The sequence below is a fragment of the Anabrus simplex genome, chromosome 7 (genome assembly GCF_040414725.1).
Source record: "Anabrus simplex isolate iqAnaSimp1 chromosome 7, ASM4041472v1, whole genome shotgun sequence".
Lineage (NCBI taxonomy): Eukaryota > Metazoa > Arthropoda > Insecta > Orthoptera > Tettigoniidae > Anabrus > Anabrus simplex.
The window spans coordinates 347,589,474-347,604,081 of NC_090271.1; the positions used below are offsets into that span (position 1 = coordinate 347,589,474).

At 38.3% G+C, this 14,608-nt stretch overlaps 1 protein-coding gene across 5 annotated transcripts in view; it reads right to left on the minus strand.

Annotated features, from left to right (window-relative positions):
- Socs36E (Suppressor of cytokine signaling at 36E) overlaps window positions 1–14,608 on the minus strand; it is a 66,744-nt gene that overhangs the window by 9,231 nt on the left and 42,905 nt on the right. The window contains exon 2 of one of the 5 annotated variants that reach the window (XM_067151860.2): window positions 8,772–8,815. The exons of the other annotated variants lie outside the window; for them this stretch is intronic. The gene's annotated coding sequence lies outside the window, so the exon portion shown is untranslated. The remainder of the gene's footprint in view (window positions 1–8,771; window positions 8,816–14,608) is intronic. 5 annotated transcript variants of the gene reach the window in all.

Genomic DNA, 14,608 nt, shown 5'->3' on the forward strand with positions numbered 1-14,608 from the left:
ATTCCCAAGAAAGCAGGTGCTGACAAGTGTGAAAACTATCGCACCATTAGTTTAGTATCTCACGCCTGCAAAATTTTAACATGTATTATTTACAAAAGAATGGAAAGAATGGAAATATGTACAAAAATCAGTCTGCAGTGATAAGAATAGAGGGCTTTGAAAAAGAAGCAGCAATCCAGAAAGGAGTGAGGCAAGGCTGCAGTTTGTCCCCTCTCCTTTTCAATGTTTACATAGAACAGGCAGTAAAGGAAATCAAGCAGGAATTTGTAAAGGGAATCACAATCCAAGGAGAGGAAATCAAGACTTTGAGATTTGCCGATGATATTGTTATTTTATCTGAGACTGCAGAGGATCTCGAGAAGCTGGTGAATGTTATGGACGAAGTTTTGGGTAAGGAGTACAAGATGAAAATAAGTCCAAAACAAAAGTAATGGAGTGCAGTCGAATGAAGGCAGGTGATACAGGAAATATTAGATTAGGAAATGAAGTCTTAAAGGAAGTAGATGAATATTGTTACTTGGGTAGTAAAATAACTAACGATGGCAGAAGTAAGGAGGACATAAAGTGCAGACTAGCACAAGCAAGGAAGAGCTTTCTTAAGAAAATAAATTTGCTCACTTCAAACATTGATACAGGAATTAGAAAGATGTTTGTGAAGACTTTCATCTGGAGCGTGGCATTGTATGGAAGTGAAACATGGACGATAACTAGCTTGGAAAGAAAGAGAATACAAACTTTTGAAATGTGGTGTTCCGGAAGAATGCTGAAGGTGAGATGGACAGATCGAATCATGAATGAAGAGATACTGAATCGAATTGGTGAGATGAGATCGATTTGGCTAAATTTGACGATAAGGAGAGAGAGAATGATAGGACAAATCTTAAGACACCTGGATTTGTTCAGTTGGTTTTTGAAGGAAGTGTAGGTGGTAAGAACGCTAGGGGTAGACAAAGGTATGAATATGACAAGCAGATCAGAGCACATGTAGGATTGTAGGATGCAATAGTTACGACGAAATGATAAGTTTGGCACAGCGTAGAGTGGCATGGAGGGCTGCTTCAGACAAGCCTGTGGGCTGATGACTCAAACAACAACCGTAATGATAAATCCCAAATGTAACGGAGAGATGCAGGAAGTAGTACATGCATGATTTATCATGAATGTGACTGATTTATGGATATGTACTTTTTTGTGAATTTTAGCAAAAATTGACAGATTCAGCAAAGGATAAAAATGGTACTTCTGTATATATATATATTAAAAAAATATATCCCCTGAACCAGAGCATATCAAGGTGAAGTGCAGATTTTATGAATAACTAAGAATTACTTGCAAATCAGGTTTAGATAATGTTATAATTTTTGTAATTTTCTCTCCTTTTGATGAATGAGACAGACTATTTCAGAGATACAGTACAAGTTAACAATGTAATTTGTACTGATGATTCTTTTAATATATCACGTTTGCATCATTATTTAATCAAAATTGTTGAACTTGCACTCAATTTTGTAATATGCATCTAAAATAGCAGTTCTTTTACTAATTACTGTGCAAAGCAACCTCCAACTATTTCAATTTTAGTTTTGTGTGGATTATTGTCCACTTCTCGCATAAAGTTTACTTTCTCGTCCAGCAAGTAACTTTTCCTTTCTATTCTCCAAGGCCAATGACAGCAACCAGCAATGCCCCTTCAATGGCATTATCTGAACTTCATATGTCTAAGGCAGGGATGGCGAACCTTTTCCAACTAGTGTGCCATTTTAAGTCTGGTTTATTACTATCATCTGTTGACTGTGCCACTTGTTATTTTCCGTTAGGGGATGTCTACAACTCCCCCGCCACCGGACTTCCTTTATAAATTCCTGATTATGTTTCATAATATGTATTTATTTATTCATTTACAGATTCATCTATTTATTTATTATACATATATCTGGTAAATACATTTGATTGCATGTTCCGTGGGGCTGTGCCTCAATTATGGCCACGGCGGTTTCCTTCCCACTTGTACGCCAATCCCATTTTCACCACAAGACCTATCTATGTCGGTGCGACGTAAAACAAATTGTAAAAAAAATAGTTATTAGACACAAAATTCAGAAGTACTAATATTGCGAATGGGCTTAACTTCCTCCATTAGCTTCATTATCATTCCATGTTGTAGTTTGTATGATCAACAATTAAACTAATTTCTCCCTCATCACATTTCCATAACGAAATCTAAAATTAAAACAGGTATCCTTTTATGTAAGGTCACATTCTGCTTTCATCAAAACATACTGCATACATGTGGGAGTTATCCAAATTAGCTTTCAACTGCTCCGAAACTTCTTCACTCATTTTTAATATTCTATCCTTGACAGCAGTTCAGCTGGCTGGCATTCCTTTAATTCTGTTAATTATTAGTTGTTTGTTAGGGAAGTTTTCAAATAATGTGTCGGACGTCAATAAGAAACTTTGTTTCAACAACTCACCGTCAGAAATCGGTTTCCCATGCATGCTGTACAAAGCAGTGAGACAGATGGAAACAGCCGCACTGATATTATTCCTTGGCCGGAAAGATGATACAAAAGAATTAGTTTGTTTTGAGCAATGTTCGATATTTTGTTAAACGAACTCTCTTCTTTCTTCATTTGAAATGGAACAAATATTCGAATGATCAGTCTCGAAGTTGCTTGCGCTTTACATTAAATGTGGGGGATACAATTGTTTTCGAACACAGGCAACATCTTTTTATCAGTCCGAATTCCCTTGGCCAGAGTTATTGAAAAATACGGTCACCACCTTTGTTAAGTTTCTGTTCTTTACGACACCGAAAACATGTTTGCGATGTCCGTATACAAAACCATCAGAAAACGACACTATTTCACTTGACTTTCGGACCTATCAGTGTAGCAGTGTTGCCATATTGCACGTCCGAATGGAACTAGTATTTAGATTTTCGATATTTATTTCTTACACGTGAAACTTTATATGTATTGTCTGCAGTGCAAGACGTATATATAAAATATTATGTTCATGTGGTGTGCCACCCAAATCGTGGTTCGCGTGTCACCTAGTGACACGCGTGGCATAGGTTCGCCATCCCTGGTCTAAGGCATTATTTGAATTCTGTTACAACTGTATTCCACGAACGGGTGTTTGGCTTGTAATCTTTCTCTTTTTAATTAAAATTTTGAAGACGAATGAAGTGCGCCGTTCATCGATAGTAATGTTCCATGGATGACGAGTGATGTACACCAACATGACATTGAGTGCTAGTGCACATTCCTGAGTGCTTGTACTTCATTAAAAAAATAATAGGTTACAGCACACACCAGTGGAACCTAATTCTATTATAATACCAAGTTGATACTACCGAGGAAGCTTCATAGCCGCATGGTCTCATGCTGCAACTTACACTTACTGATTTAATAATATATAAAATTGAATTAATTACCATATTCATTAAATAAAATACTCAATCGTCGGACTATGCACTCGCACTTAGTTCTTACCTGATTACTTACACATACAATATTTGATGAGTGCCAGCTACAACTCAATGCAGCAATAATAGAATGAGAGTTTTGAATATCTCTAGGGTGCAAGGTAATAAGCTTACTTAGACAACATACCACACAGGTTCTAGGAAAAGGAGATTGTCATTTTGTTTCCTCATTAAATTTGATGTTATCTAATTCTACCACTGAAATAAAACGATAAATTAATTTGATATTGAATAAAGTATATTCTTTAAATTTTGACTTTAAATAGCAAGATTTGCTACAATAATTTAGATTATAATCAGGGCCCGGATTTCAATGACATCTTTAATCTTTTAATTGGTGCATCATAGAAGTTGCTAAGTTATATACAAATTCTGTTCATGGCCCTCAGATTACAGAAATGCGTATTTATTAAGTCATTTTTTGAAGTATTTAATTTTAGGTCATTTTTTAGCTTTTTGCGTCATTATTTGTCATTTTTAATTATTTTATTTTTCTTATTGGTTATTTTAAAATAAGAATCCACGTTTTACATCGTCAATCAACCAGTTCCTATATCTTGACGTACTTGAAGGTTTACGTGCAGGTTCATCTTCGAAAGTTTCTGCACTCAGTTGTGAGCTAAGTACGTAGCTTTGTACATCCCTCAAGTTTGTGTCTTAACAGGAGGTGAGAGGTAAGCTATTCTTAGGTGACCTTCAGACGAGGGGTAAGCCTTTATCAGTTCACCAGGGAAGTGTGTTGACAGTGTGACGTCAGCAGTGAGGTATTTCTGCCAGTGTACTCTATTTCCTTGTTCCTTCAGGTCAGTTTTAGTTGTACAGTTTGTAGATGTCAGTTGTGTGTAACCATTTCGAGGGCATGTTAAAATGCCAAAGGTAAAACCATCCAAGGCAGGTCATTTGAGAAAAATTGTCTCTGAATTCGGGGAAGATACCTTTTCTACAGATGGTAAAATACTATTCTGTAAAGTGTGTGAAGTGAAAGTGGCAGCAGCAAAAAGATTCACTGTTCAACAGCACGTCAGTTGCGACAAACATGTGCGTGGTATTCAGAATATCAGCAGAAAGAAAAGTACTCAACAGTTACTCATGCGAAATGCATCATCAAGCAGAGGTACAACCTCAGCCTTTTTTTAATGAACTGTGGGAAGTTTTTGTTTCAGCAAATATTCCTCTTCATGAACTAATTATTCCTAAATGAAGGCAGTTCCTAGCACGGTATTCCATTCCGGAAGAATCTACGCTAAGGAAAAATTACATACCGCTCTGCTATGAAAAAACACTTCAAAGAATACGGGAAAGAACAAGCGGAAAGAATATTTTTGTCTCAGTAGACGAAACTACTGATGTTGAAGGTCGTTACGCAGCTAATGTAATTGTAGGAACCCTGGAAATAGATAATCCCGGAGAAATATTTTTGCTAACTTTTGAAGTCTTGGAATCTGTCAGTCATTCTACAATATGTCGAATGTTTGACAGGGCCATGGTTCTGCTGTGGCCTGATGGTGTGAGGTACGATGACGTTTTACTTTTCGTGACCGATGCCGCGCCTTACATAGTTAAAGCTGGTAAAGCTATCAAAGCTTTTTATTCAAGAATGGTGCATGTAACTTGTCTAGCTCAGGCTTTCCACAGAGTGGCACAAGACGTGAGGGAGAACTTTCCTGACATTGATAAGACTTGTGTCGCAGGTAAAAAAAGGTATTTATCAAGGCCCCATCACGCAGGAAACTCTGTAAGTCACTAGCTCCCGATATCCCACTACCTCCGCAGCCTGTAGTCACGCGTTGGGGTATGTGGATCAATGCGTGCGAGTACTACAGCGACAACTCTTTAGCAGTGAAGAGAGTGATAAACTCTCTAGAAGCCGAAGACGCTAGGGCTATCGAAATCGCCCAAGAGATGTTTTCAGCTGACAATGTGCAGGGTAAGTTGGCATACATTAAGGCAAATTCTAGCTCTTTGCCATCAGCTATTACATGACTTCAGGAGAGAGGTGTGACAATTGAACAAGCGACAGCTTTGGTGAGAGCAATGCAGGAAACTTTGGAAAATGTGCGTGGTGAAGTTGGCGAGTCGGTATTAGGGAAACTTAAAATCTGTTCTTGACAAAAACACAGGATACAAGTTTTTGTGCTCAGTCGTCCGGGTATTCACTGGGGAAGATTTCAGTGTAGTAGATATTGAAGAAGAGCTGTTACCAAGTGATTTAGCGCACTTCAAGTACGCACCCCTCGCATCTGTGGACGTCGAAAGGAGCTTTTAGATGTTCAAGAACGTTTTGGCCAACAATCGACGTTCTTTTATCTTCGAGAATCTACGGATGGTCACAGTTATCTACTGCAACACGGTCTGAGGTAAATATTAAAACATACATAATATGGCATTATATATAGCTTTACAGTTAAATCTGCAACCGACGGCGATTATGATTATCTTTATAGGAACGTTGTTTTCCTTTTCAGATCATTTCTCTTTATGGAGTACCTGGTGTCAGAAGATTTTCGTACCAGTACATTTTATTTCTAAGGAAAACCGAGATTTAAAAAAACTGACATATTGCTATGTAAAAATTAGAGAAAATATCAATTATCAATATTGTTCATATCTAGAAATGTATGTAACTTAGTTTCAAACAATAAATACTTTGTATTTTTAGGTAATTTTTTGTTTGTTTTTAGGACATTATCTGATAATTTTAAGGTCATTTTAAAGGTAATATTTTTTAGCATTTTTAGGTCAACAAAATCCGGGCCCTGATTATAATATAAAGCTATGACATTATAACGGAAAGAAACTAGACATTAAATTTGAAATCCTATTGACTGGACATTTAAAAGTTGTACAAGAAGTTTATCCCTCACTAGTTCATGTAACAGTACCTTCAACACTGAGTCTTATTACACGTATTCCTTTGACTTGGTATCCTGTAGGGATCTCAAGCCTAATTTGATGATGTATCCTTTTTGTCTCATGGACGAGATATAGCATGGCTTGAAATTAGATTCACACTTCACAATCAACTTTACAAGTAATTTCACTGATAACAGTCTGAATTACGATGACTCAACATTCAGCTGTCACCGCACTGACATAAAAATAATACCAATATAAATGGTCCGTTATTGGACATTATAAATTTTCCAGCTAACTCATTCTTGGTTGCCAGCGTTTCGCCCTCGCGTGCTAGGGTGGGCTCATCAGTTGGTACCTAGCACACCTACCAACACGCTGGCTAGTGCATACCGTGGAGGCCACTGCGTAGGCTAACTGGAGCCACCGGCAGTGCCAATGCACTAAGAGACTTTGTCTCATTATCAATAATTGATAGCTAGGGTGGGCTCATCAGTTGGTACCTAGCACACCTACCAATACGCTGGCTAATCCATATGGTGACTGCCGACTAAGTATCCATGTGACTGCTGCTTCTCCATTTCACTGACTGACCAACTGTGGCCTTACTCTCCATACGACTATCCATGGACTAAGGCTCCATCCATCTGACTACAACACTTCATGGCAAGTCTCTCCTTTCAACTGAACTGACCGACTGAGGCCTCACCTTCTAAATGACTGACACTATAAGATACGACCAGCTTATATTGCCATTAGCTGCCACACCTACGTAATCTCCCAAAATAACAATGTTGTCACGCCCACCCAACTCAAAGTGTTGCAGGTTGTTGTGAAAAAGCCTAAGGCGATGTAGATGTGTCCTAAAAATGTCATATCTAAATGTATGCAGTGACAGAGCGATGACTCGACAGTTCCGGTAGCAGAATTGCAACAAGTATTGCAATCTCAAAAGTTATTTCACCCAATTTATCTATATCTGATATCATGCAGCAACTCTTACTTTACATATTTTTGATGCTAATCTACACACACACATATATACATACATAACAAATTAACTATAATCAAGCAAGTGGTAATCAACTACTACATAGCGAAATCAGATTACAGAATTGAATTAAATAATAATAATAATAATAATAATAATAATAATAATAATCAAACAGAATACACAAAAGCACTACAACACAACCTCCAAGAGCTTAGTCAACAAACAGACCTGAAGGCACAACAATATTATACAGAGCTCGTAAACTGCATATCCCTCTCAGTCAAGCAATCCTCGACACCGGGAAACAGAAGAAGAAATAGAATAAAACTAAAGGATAGTACTAAAAGACTGATTGAAAAAAGAGAACGTCTGAAACCACAAGCCACAGAAAATGAACACACAAAGCTGGAATATACAAAAATCAATAAACAAACAAAAAGGGAAATCCGAAAAGACATCACAGACCACAACACGGAAGTAGTCAAAGAAATCATGGAAAATACAAATCAATGAAGAAGATTCAAAAGGAATTAACTCCGGACAAACATTGGATACTGGGAGTGAAAGACAATAATGGTAAAAGACAAGCCAAGAGAGAACAGATAGTGACACAAGCGACAGAATTCTACAGGAAATTATATACAAGTAATTCCCAAAATGGCACACAGTGTTACAAGACGCTAAAAGAGGACATTGAGGAAGATATACCATCCATTCTTCCCAGTGAAGTAAGAGCAGCCATAAGGGAAACAAAGAATGCAAAATCCCCAGGGGAAGATGAAATCAACAATGAATTCCTGAAATGGGGTGAAGAAGACTTAACCCCATTCATCACTACGCTATTTAACAAGATACTCGAATCAGAAGACATACCAAGGGATTGGAAACAAAGCATCATCATACTTCTGCCCAAAAATGAGCCAAAGACGATATAAATAACTACAGACCTATCAACCTAATTGTAAATCAAACTCTTCATGAAAATCCTAACTAAGAGAATGGCGAAGACACTAGACGAACAACAACCAGTGACACAAGCAGGATTTAGAACAAATTACAGTACATCAGACCACCTACAAGCAGTGAATCAACTGATCGAGAAAACACAAGAATTCAATCCGGATGTCTATATAGCATTTGTGGACTACAATAAAGCATTTGACTTCGTGGAACGGGAATACGTTTTAGAAGCACCGAGCAAACAAGGTATCCAGAACAAATACATCAGACTCCTGGATAAACTCTACAAAGGCAGCGAGGCAAGAATAAAAACAGAAAGAGAAGGAAAGAACGTCAAGATAGAAAGAGGAGTTAAGCAAGGGGACCCTCTCTCACCAAAATTATTCACATGCTTACTGGAGAATCAGTTCAGAAAACTAGAGTGGGAAAACAAATACGGCATCAAAATAGTCGGAGCAAGACTAACAAACTTACGATTTGCAGACGACATCGTATTGGTGGCAGTGTCGGCAACAGAGCTAGAACAAATAATAATAGAATTAGACAACATCAGCAAAGAAGCGGGCCTGACAATGAATCCAAGATAAACAAAGTTGATGACTAATGCACTGGAAACTCCAGTTAGTGTAAACGGAGAAATACTGGAATACGTAGAGGAATGTGTATACCTTGGCCAGAACATATCATTCTCAAACTGTTCAGAAAAAGAGGTCAAACAGCGAATAAGACAAGCATGGAAGAGGTTCTGGTCTCCAAAGTTCATACTGACAGACAAGACTCAGAAACTCACCCTTAAAGCTGAAGTCCTAGAAAAATGTGTGATACCAGTCCTACTATATGGATGCCAAACCTGGGCACTAACACTAAAACAAAGGAAAATGATCCAGATATGCCAGCGCAAAATGGAAAGAAAAATACTCCAGGTCACATTGAGAGACAAAATACGGAACGAAGATATACGAAAGAGAACTGGCATGAAAGACGCTCTGACGACAGCCGATCAGCTAAAGTGGAAATGGGGAGGTCACATAGCGAGACTGGAGCAAAATAGATGGACCTACAAAATGACAATGTGGGATCCCAGAGAAGGAAGACGGAACGTGGGAAGGCAAAGAACTAGATGGGCAGACTGGTTTGCGAGATGGGGAGGAAAACAATGGACAAGAACAGGAAAGATAAGGCAAGAGTGGAAAGAGCTGGGAAAAATTGTGTGCAGAGATCACTGACCTTACGGGATACACCTTTGCTCAAGCCCTGTGATAACATAAGTCGATCAAAACACATATTATAGATATTGTGCAGCAGTGAAATATGCAACAGTGCACTTCCACAAGGAGACCTGAAGGTCACCTCTCTGATCACTAAGACATAATACAGTAAAATTGATAAAAAGAGGTTTTTATGAAGTGTGAATATAAAATTATCGTCCTAGCGTACACTGTGGAAAGAAGCCGTGCAAGTGTAAAATATGTTGAAGTACGTTCTCAGGACAGGGGCGAAGTATACAACATACAATTGTACGCTTCGACGAAGAGGATACCGTGATGGTCATCTTCTGAGCACTTGGGAGAATAGCAAGTCGATTGTCAAACAGACAAACGTTTGCATGAAGTAGTGATATGATAACTCATCATGGAACGCAGTGGAAGGAGGATATGCACTTGCAATGTATGTCAAGAGAATTTCAACGGAGGATAAGGTCAAGAAATTACAAGAAACATCTACAACATTCGGAGAAGAAGCTATGCAAGAACGAAGAGTGCAAGTGTACGCTTTCACCTAGAAGCAACCTGAATCCTCCCTGGGAAAAAAGTGTACACGTGTCATTAATACAACAGTGCGTTTTCACGAATTGTTGATCTAGAAAAACACCATTGCATTCACTCGGGGGTGAGACTACACAAGTGTACAATATGCGGTAATACGTTATCGTGAAACAAACTACAGAATAACCAATATAATAATGCTCTTTAGGACCTGCTCACCTGATGACCTAAACTGAGCAATGTCCTTGCATTGCAGGAGGCCATAGCCCTCAGGGGATTCACACGGCTAATTTATTTTATTTAATAATAATAATAATAATAATAATAATAATAATAATAATAATATCAAATACCTGGGTGAGATCATCATGAAAAATGGACTGGACAAAGAAGCACTTCAGGAGCGAGTACGCAAACTGGAAATAGCCTATCAAACATCCCGCACAATCTACAACAAAAAATGCCTTTCCCTAAACACCAAGATACGTCACTATGAAACAGTTCTGAAGCCAGTAGTTCTATACGCAGCCAAAACCCTGTCTCTATATGCCAACAAAGGACTCCTTGAAGAACTGGAGAAAAGAGAACGCAAAACTGTGAGAGGAATCTTGGGATCAAAGTACAGAAATGGAATCCATCAAAAGAGATCCAACAAGGAAGTCTACAGCAAAATAGAGAAAATTACCGACACAATCAGAAACAGACGGGCACGATTTTACGGTCATCTGAAAAGAATGGACGGAAGAAAGTTAACTAAAGAAATCTTTCACTTTTTTGATTCAAACTCCAAAACCACAATTCCCTGGTTTAGAAATACCAAAGAAGACCTGCAAATGCTACATATCTCAGCTGAAGACGCTCTTAACAGAGATCTCTTGCGCAAGAAAATATTGACGAACGGGCTAAACCGACACGAGCAACCGAAGAGAAGACACGGTGCCCCTTGGACAGAGGAGCGTAAGCAGGCCCACTCACAAAGAATGAGGGAAATTTGGGCTCTAAAGAAGGCCAAGTTCAGTGTCAAATGCAACAAGACTTAATGTGGTCCTTGATGGCCCCAGCAAATTATATATATAATAATAATAATAATAATAATAATAATAATAATAATAATAATAATAATAATGATAATAATAATAATAATACAGATATAATCTTGTAACAGAATTTGAACCGTTACAACGCGGCCGACGACTAGAGCCAATTTCCACAATTAACATTTTTAATGATTAGTATGTATGTCGTGTTTCATAAATGTATCATGGTGTGTGTGAACACGTAACTTTTCATCTTTTTAATATGCAATGTGAAAATTTAAAACTGAAAGTAGAAAAAAGGTTTAATTTACTTATCAAAGTTAGTAGTTTTGTTCCAATTTGAAAAACAAGGTATGCATGCGTAGCTCAAACATTGCTGAATCCAAAATAGGTTTGTGACTGTAAGTAAGGTTACCGTTATTTTTGTATAAAAATGTGAAAACACAATAAAATGCTCAGTCCACAGCGTACAATCTAACTTCACTGTGTTAAAAGCTGTAAGGGCACTTCCCAGGACCTTTGTTACACTACTGCACCGCATCCCTACCACATCTGCAGCCAAGTCCCGTATCACATTTCTAACTCATGCGTGTTTTCATCAGAGGAAATGCACACGTCGGTGACATTTTAAATTTGTTAGTACAAAAATTAATAAGTATAACATCGAGTTATGTATACAGAAGGTTTAATTAACATGTTTTTAAATTACATTTTGCTGGGACCTACATAAATTTCCATATAAAACAGAATTACGCAGAATTGAGTTACGTATTGTATTACAAGTATTTATTCTTCTGGCGAGTTCAAATCTTTCGTCAGGCCAACAGAGAAAGTAAGTACCTTAAACTCGTCCGGTATACAGTTTGTTCCGTATTTCTTGACCTCTTACACTTCGTTTTTCTCATTGTCTTACAGACACACTTGAAGCAAGGACCCATGGCCCATTTTATTAATAACACATTTCATTTTGACTTCAAATTAAGAAGTAACTCACCCTATAAACTGATATTTCTATGAAGTGTTTCCCTGACAATTTTAAGAAGCTATTAATGGCAGGCACGTAAATGAGCGAATGATGTGGGTAGATTTGGCAATTGGAGGAATTAGGACGAGAATTGTCTCAGTGTATTCACCATGTGAGAGTGCGGATGAGGATGAAGTTGACCAGTTTTATGAAGTATCGAGTGACATCGTAGTTAGGGTTAACAGCAAGTATAGGATAGTGCTAATGGGCGATTTCAATGCGAGATTTCAAAATAAAACTGAAGGATACGAAAGGGTGATAGGTAAATGTGAGGAAGATATTGAAGCTATTAGGAATGGGAAGCGTTTGTTGGACTTAGGTGCGTGTATGAGTTTAGCAGTTACGAATACATTCTTCAAGCATAATGCTGTTCATCGCTACACATGGGAAGGTAAGGGTACCAGATCCATCCTAACCGACTTCAAATTTAGGAAATCTGCTAGGAATATACAGTGTTTTTAGGGATTTTTCGATGATACAGACCACTATCCTATCTGACCTGTAGTGAATTACGTATCTCTAGGCCTAGGATAGAAAGTGAAATCTGTCTGCAAACGAATAAGGGTAGAAAACCTCCAGGACGAGGAAATTAGACAGAAGTACATGGATATGATTAGTGAGAAGTTTCAAACAGTGGACAGTAAGCTCGTTCAGGATATAGAAGGAGGATGGGTGGCATACAGGGATGCTGTAGTAGCAACAGCAAGAGAATGCTTAAGAATGACTGTGTGTAAAGATGAAAAAAAACATCTTGATGTAATGATGAAGTGAGATCAGCTTGTAAACGTAAAAAGAAGGCTTATCTGAAATGGCTCCAAACAAGGGCTAATGCAGACAGGGAATTGTATGTAGATGAAAGAAACAGAGCGAAACAAACAGTTGTTGAATCCAAAAAAGTCGTGGGAAGATTTTGGTAATAACCAGGAAAGTCTAGGTCAAGCAGCAGGGAAACTTTTCTGGATAGTAATAAAGAATCTTAGGAAGGGAGGGAAAAAGGAAATGAACAGTGTTTTGGGTAATTCAGGTGAGCTCATAATAGATCCCATGGAATTACTGGAAAGGTGGAGGGAATATTTTGAAAATCTTCTCAACGTAAAAGAAGATATTCCTGGTGGTGTCGCGATAACCGAGCTCATTGGGAGGAGGAAAATGATATTGGTGAAATTATTCTTGAGGAAGGGGAAAAGGTGGTAAATAAACTCCACTGTCATAAAGCAGCAGGAATAGATGAAATTAGACCTGAAATGGTGCAATCAGACGTTGAGAGGAAGTTGGATGAAAACCAGTGTGGTTTCAGACCACAGAGAGGCTGTCAGGATCAGATTTTCAGTATGCGCTAGGTGATTGAAAAATACTACAAGAGGAATAGGCAGTTGTGTTTATGTTTCATAGATCTAGAGAAAGCATATGACAGGGTACCGAGGGAAAAGATGTTCGCCATACTGGGGGACTATGGAATTCAAGGTATATTATTAAAATCAATCAAAAGTATTTATGTTGACAATAGGGCTTCAGTGAGAATTGATGGTAGAATGAGTTCTTGGTTCAGGGTACTTACAGGGGTTAGACAAGGCTGTAATCTTTCACCTTTGCTGTTCGTAGTTTACATGGATCATCTGCTGAAAGGTATAAAATGGCAGGGAGGGATTCAGTTAGGTGGAAATGTAATAAGCAGTCTGGCCTATGCTGACGACTTGGTCTTAATGGCAGATTGTGCCGAAAGCCTGCAGTCTAATATCTTGGAACTTGAAGATAGGTGCAATGAGTATGCTATGAAAATTAGCCTCTCGAAGACTAAATTTATGTCAGTAGGTAAGAAATTTAACAGAATTGAATGTCAGATTGGTGATACAAAGCTAGAACAGATCGATAATTTCAAGTATTTAGGTTGTGTGTTCTCCCAGCATGGTAATATAGTAAGTGAGACTGAATCGAGGTGTCGTAAAGCTAATGCAGTGAACTCGCAGTTGCAATCAACAGTATTCTGTAAGAAGGAAGTCAGCTCCCAGACGAAACTATCTTTACGTCGATCTGTTTTCAGGCCAACTTTGCTTTACGGGAGCAAAAGCTGGGTGGACTCAGGATATCTTATACATAGGCCTAAGTAACAGACATGAAAGTAGCAGGAATGATTGCTGGTACAAACAGGCGAGAACAATGGCAGGAGGGTACTCGGAATGAGGAGATAAAGGCTAATTTAGGAATGAACTTGATGGATGAAACTGTACGCATAAACCGGCTTCGGTGGTGGTGGTGTCATGTGAGGCGAATGGAGGAGGATAGGTTACCTAGGAGAATAATGGACTCTGCTATGGAGGGTAAGAGAAGTAGAGGTAGACCAAGACGACGATGGTTAGACTCTGTTTTTAATGATTTAAAGATGAGAGGTATAAAACTAAATGAGGCCACAACACTAGTTGTAAATCGAGGATCGTGGCGACGTTTAGTAAATTCACAGAGGCCTCCAGACTGAACACTGAAAGG